The sequence below is a fragment of the Condylura cristata genome, unplaced genomic scaffold (assembly GCF_000260355.1).
Source record: "Condylura cristata isolate star-nosed mole 26May11 unplaced genomic scaffold, ConCri1.0 scaffold00008, whole genome shotgun sequence".
Taxonomy (NCBI): domain Eukaryota; kingdom Metazoa; phylum Chordata; class Mammalia; order Eulipotyphla; family Talpidae; genus Condylura; species Condylura cristata.
The window spans coordinates 61,873,917-61,880,647 of NW_004567109.1; positions in this window are offsets into that span (position 1 = coordinate 61,873,917).

The following is a 6,731-nucleotide window of genomic DNA, read 5'->3' on the forward strand; positions in this document are numbered from 1 at the left end:
AGCAGGGAGCAAAACAGGCAGATTGACAAGGTACATTGCTGAGGGGAGCAGTGGGCGGGTCAGGAGAGGTCTGCTGCGCCATGTGGGTCACCTCCAGGGAAGGGATCAAACCTGCACTGGAGCAGCTGCAGCTAGCTTGTCGTGCTGCGTCTTAGCCCATTGTGCCACCAGGGAGGGCCCCAAAAGGGTAAATTTTAATGTATATGAATTATGCATCAACCTACAAAAGCAAAAGAAATTTCTATCAATGAAACAAAAGAACAGATAAAACTAAATCACAATGAACCCAAGAAATCTAACTATAGAACTGAGGCTACCACAGGGGGAGAGTACAAAGAGGGAGTCAAGAGACGGAGGGGGCCCAGTGGACCAAGATGGGGGATTATGGGTGCTCTGGTGATGGGTGTGGTGTGGTAATATACATCTGAAGAGTGCAAGCTCGCACCCCTGAATCATATACCATATGTGTTGTGCAACCATCCCAGGCCAGGTAGATTCATTGTCAATTCTCACAGATGAAAAGAGAAGCCTGGTGGATTTTGCAGGCCTTTATTGCTGAGACAGGGAGCCCTACACACAGGCCGGCAGACAGAGCCAGGGATCGCAGAACAGCAATCCCACTGCCCAGCCCCCTTTCCACTGTGAAGTGCCCATAGCCACACAACCCATACGTGTTGCAAACACAGGCCCATCTATTATTTGCTAGATGCCTGAATGGTGGAAAACATAGCATTTCAAGGTATGGGCTGTCTGTTGTGTGGAAGGCGGAAAATAGACTGATTCTAACTTGTTTTCCTTATAGTGTGGTAAACCAATAATACCTCAATTAAAAAATATATATAACAAAAAAATATATAACAAGTTCTATCAACACTGAACCCACACTTTTGCAAAGCCACCATAAACAGCCCTACTTAGGCAGGGTATTTAGTGTCACCTAATCCCCATTGAGTTAGTGGAACTCATTTGTGGGCCTGAACTCTGGACCTAGGTGTTTTCTACCTCCATTAATGCAACCGAACAGGTACAAAATAGCAAAGTATATTTAACTGCTCAAAAGTGGCTAGAAGACCCTCCATAGAATATCCTATCTCATCTCTGTTTTTTTATCCACATGACAGACTCCTACTCATTCTTCAAGACCCTATGCAAATATCCCCTGCTCACTGAAGCCTTCTACAGACCTCTCCTTTCTGAGTAAGAGCAGTCATCACCGCTTCTATGCTCCTACAACCCTGCATCACCCTATCTCACAGCATTTATCAGAGTCAGTTGATTAGCCACATTCTTATTGTCCTCCCTTACGGACACAAAGCTCTTCTATGTCCACATGGACCTGCCACTGAGTGGGCCTGGTGAGGGGGCTGTATGACTGATGAGTTGGTTAAAAAGAAGAGGTTCAAACAAACTTATAGAGATGAGTGAGCAAACTCAAAGAAGGATCAGCATATAATTTGGGGCTATAGTGAGAAAAGCTTTGAATGCCAATTTAAGATTTCTGACTGTATCCTGTGGGTCACAGAGAGGTCTTCACCTTCCCCACAAGCAGCAAACCAATTTTCCCCCTTTGCCTAGAAGGTTTCCCCCCCAGCAGCCATGTGAGTCTCCCCTTCATTCAGGTCTCTGCTGAAATGGTCATCAGCGGCACATCCCTGATTATATGAATCAGTATCTTAACCCTAGAGGAAACAGCAATCCCGCCAGCCCTGCACCAGGTGTGTCTCCCTCACCCTATTTCGTTTTCCTCCCTAGCACTCACACTACCCCATGTATATCTATCTGTGTGTTATTTTTACCCCTCACTCTCATATATCATCAGTGATACAGCTCAGCGCTGTTGTGCTTTCTGCTGAGTCCTCAGCACCCACAACAGTATCTGAGAACAGTGGCTCAGTAAAATATTTGTCGAATGTCTGAATGTCCTCATTACAAATGAGGAAACAAGCTCTTGCAGCAAGTAAAAGAGCCAGATGCAGAACCTGAGAATCATGATATTAAAGATTGTTCCTTGAACCAGGTTCCGGGGGCGGGGGGAGGGGGTATCCAAGTACAGGCTATATAAAGGCCATTGCTCAAATTAGTGGCTCTCATACCATTAATGTCATTTTGGACTCATTGACAAGAACGATTGAATCTGTTGAAAGTTGTGAGCCCTTTATCCTGAAAAAGGACAGAAGTAAAATATAAAACATTTTGCAGGTGATTTCAAGAAGCCCCTTGACACACAATAGCACATTTTCTGAGCTCCCTGCCTGGTGCTTCTGGAAGGCTCCCGAACCTCAATCGCTGCCCTGAAATGGGGATAATGAGATTGACACGGGTTGAAGGAACAGCCAAGGAGATCAGCGTGAACTTGGATCTTCAGATATTGTCAGTCCCCACTCCCTCTTCCTTTTCTGAGCACACGGCAAGGTAAGAAATGGTCCCCTGAGACCTGGATCAAGCCCAGCTGTGTGACCTTCAGCCCCTTACCATTTACAGGCCTTAGTCATCCCCACCCCCAGGAAAATGGGCTCTTTGCTCATTTAACAGAATGGATCAAATGAGGTTGTGAAAGCCCCCAGGGAAAGCTAGAGCCATGGAGGCATTTCCCAAGGCATCCCCTCCAAGTGCTCCAAGTTGTGCCATGAGCTACCATTTCCATTTCACCTACAGAAAGCATCCTGCAGACCCAGACCTAAGGAGATCAAATATTCGGGTCATATCCCATAATACCAAATCCTATTCTACAGCTTAACAGTGGTGGTATGGTCTGAGAAATTCATCTTTAGAGGTTTTGTCATTGTGCACACATTGCAGAGCATAATTTCACAGACTTAGACTTTGAGTATGGTGTGGCCTTCCGCACACCAAAGCTGTATGTAAGGCTCACCGTGGGGTATGTGGCCCATCACAGGTGGAAACATCGTTATGCCATGAGTGGTGGGAGTGCCAATTGTCTATGCAGAAAGCTCTCTCACTGGGTCAAAGCTCTCTCACTGGGTCACTACTGTGTCTCCCCACTCCCCCAGCCTAGCCCAGAACATGGCACATTATAAGGCTTCCATTAGCAAAGACTCTTATCACACACAGTCAAGAATTTGTTTCACAACTTTGACTTTAATTAGGCATAAACAAATTGAGGTTTCTGGCTTTTTTTTATTTTGAAAATTAGAAGATTAAGGCCTGAGGTCAAGTCTCCATATGAGATGTGGAAACTGGGTTGCAGCAGCACTTGGCTCTCAGTGGTCCCTGTCACAGGTCCTACAGCCCCTACATCCCCACAGTTCCCACTCTCATGCTGACTTTTTGTCCATCTCCAGCCTACAATCAATAGACACGGGAGTCCCCTAGCTCACATTCTCAAAGCACTGCGGGAAGCCTGTTCAAAGGCACCCTCTTCTTCAGTTCATAAGAATCCTCTGTGAGTTAGGTATTATCATCTCCAAATCATAGATAAGAAAGGTGCACTCTAAGAGGAAAAGAAACCTACAAAAGATCACAAAGCTAAGAAAGAATTGGAACTTAGCCTTAAGTTCCTGTTAACTAAGACAGATTAAAGCTTTAGTCAAAGATGTCTACTTATATAAAGTGACAGGATTCATCTACACTCTGGCACAGATTCTCTGGGGCAAACAGACTTGGTTTCAAATCTGGACTCTTGTCCACAACTACATAATGTCACCTCATCTGCTCCCCCACTTTTAAAACGGAGCCTAAAGCCTATTATTTAAGCAATATTACTTCAATAAGTATAAAATAAAATGGAGCCTAAAAGAAGGCTGAGTTTCCTAAAAAGACTAAAAATAGATCCACAAAAGAATCCAGAAAATTCCACTCATGGGTGTCTACCAAAAGAACACTAAAACACTAATTTGAAAGGAAACCTGTACTCTTATGTTTATTGCAGCACTACTTACAATAGCCAAGATATGAAAACAACGTAAATACCCAAAAACAGATTAATGACACAAGAAGATGTGGTCTCTATATACATGATAGAATACTACTCAGCAATCAAAAAAGATAAACTCATGCCCTTCAAGCAACATGGATGGAGGTTGAAAAAATCATGCTCAGTGAAATAAGCCAGAAGGAAAAAGAAACTTATCTGGTGGTTTCACTTATAGAAGGAATATAAGGGAAGCAAATAAGGGACCCAGGAAAAAATAATGACAATAAATTAAAAACCCAAATTAACAGGCAACTACAAATCAGCAACATTCTGCAGAAGCAGAAGGGAGAATTATCAAAACAGCGGATGGGGGCCCTCCCTAGTGGCCAGCGGGTTAAAGCACAGCACCAAGAAGCTAAAGCCACTTCCGCATGAGTTCGATTCCCACCTGCCCCGGAGGTGACCACATGGTGTAGCAGACCTCTCCTGACCCGCCCGCTGCTCCCCTCAGCAATGTACTTCATCGATCTGCCTATTCTGTTCCCCATTCTGTTCCTGGTGAATCCTCTCACCCTCCAATTCTCTGGCCTCTACCCCAGTTCTGTATTAATAAATAAATAAATCTTTAAAAAAAAATACAGCAGATGGAAGACACAAGGACTATGGCGCTGGTGCACAGGTGAATTGGTGGTGGGGTTTCTACTGGGACTACACCCAGGAGGAGAAAGCAAACATTGTACAAAAATGAACAATGTTGCAAACCATATATTTGTTTTTAAAAAAAATTCTATTTAAATACAATAGGCACTAAAAAAATAACCTGGTTGGTTTTGCAAACCTTTCTTCTCCCCCCAGGTCACACAGTGAGGTGACATTTCCCTGAGAGTTCCATATGGCCCAAGGACTGAGCTCTAACCAGAGGAATGTGAGCAGAAACGATATCTGTCACTTCCCAGACAACCCATAACCTGCCCCCAGCCCCAACACCTTCCTTTGCTTCTTCTTCTTCTGTTGCCTGAGGCAGATGAGCTTCTGCAAGGCCCAGCTTTGAGGTATGGGGAGGTGAGGCCGCAAAGTGGCAGGGACCTGAGTCCCTGAAACACCAATTAAAGAAAAAATGCCCACCAATATTAAATATCTGTTTTGAGCAAAAACACTTTGATTTTGCGTGAGCCATGATGTATTTGGAGTACATTTGGTACAGAAGCTAGGGTTGAACAGGATGAATACACACCAACATTCCTTTTAGGAAAGAAGGAAGCTAAGAGTTTTATAGTAGTTATATAGTAGTTCTCTTAGGTCACCACAACAAAGTGGGGAACTTAAACACAATTTTAATTTGTTTCCTTACAGTTTTAGAAGCCCAAAATCAAAACACTGAGCAGGTCTGGTTTCTCCTGAGCCCGTCTCCCTGGCTTGCTGATGGCCGTATTCTCCCTGTATCTCCATATGGCCATGCCCTCTGTGGGTCTGTGTCATATAGGTGTGTGAAGGAAAATGAGTTCATCGGGCTATTTTTGCCTTCCAAACAACAGACATTCCATAATCTTGAAATGTTATGTTTTTCACCTTTTAAATAGCCAGCAAACGACAGGCCTTGCCTTCACAAAACTGTATCATTTGTGTGTCTTTGTGCACTCAACAATAGCAAAGGGACAAGGAGGCTCAATTGCTGCTCTGTTATTGTGCCAATCAGTCTTTTAGTCTCTTTCTGCCTGCCCCTGTATATGGTCCCTTGTTTCAACATTAAAGTCCTGCAAAAGCCACCAAAGACTCCCAAATTCTCCTTCAGTCTGCAAGAATAGATAGTGAACCTACCTGGCATGGGATGGTTGCACAACAGTGTGTGATAAGACATATGTCACACTGTATGTAACACACATAACTGCTACCCAGAGAGAAAGATGAAACAATAGTTTTTAAGACATTTGCCATCAGACAACAAAGAACAGTGCTGAGAGACTGGAAATAAAGATGAGCCCTATGTTTGTCACAGGTTATTGTATTGTATTTTGTATTGAGATTCAAGGCATTGAAATATCACATGGAAGGGATATTTAAAGATAACCCTAGTCTACTCTCTGAGTTGAGGAGATAAAACTGATATGCAGGGGATGAGGGTAGCTAGAGTACCAAGGACTGAGCACCAGAAGGTCCCCTTCAAATGCACAGCAGAGCAGTGATCAGCTCATACATGCAATGACCAAAGCTGTGGAAAGAATCATCTGAAAGGATGAGAAGGAACAGTGCCTGTTGCCACCAGCCAGACACAAAGCCTACAAATGAATGGAGCATAAGTATAACACTCACAAGGGTTCTCCTCCAGTCATGGAGAGTACCATCCTAGAGTAAGCACTGATCTAGAAATTCATTGCAAATCATAAAAGCAAGAGCCCAAAAAAGCAAACTGTTTCCACATAATTAATTGCATTCCAGGTTTTAAAAAATTAAGAGCACTTATATGAATACACCAGCATCCACGGTGTATGGCATCCATTCAGAGTTTATCAGTTATGCAAGAGGCTGGAAAATACAAACTATAATAAGGAAATGATCAATAAATCAAATCTGACTAAGAACTGATACAGATATTACAATTAAAAAAGAAATACATTTCAATATACTTGAAAAAATATATACAATAAAAGCTACTATAAATGTACTTCATATGTTCAAAAGGAAGATATAGCAAAGGTTTTTTTAATTTTATAATAGTTTATTTTTACATATTTTTGTGCATTTTTCCATCTCAGTTGCAATCCCCTTGGGTTTCCCATCACCAAATCACCCATGTGCCATCACCATAGTCCAGTGCACTGTTTTTGATCCCATTCCCCACTCCACCTCTACAAAATGT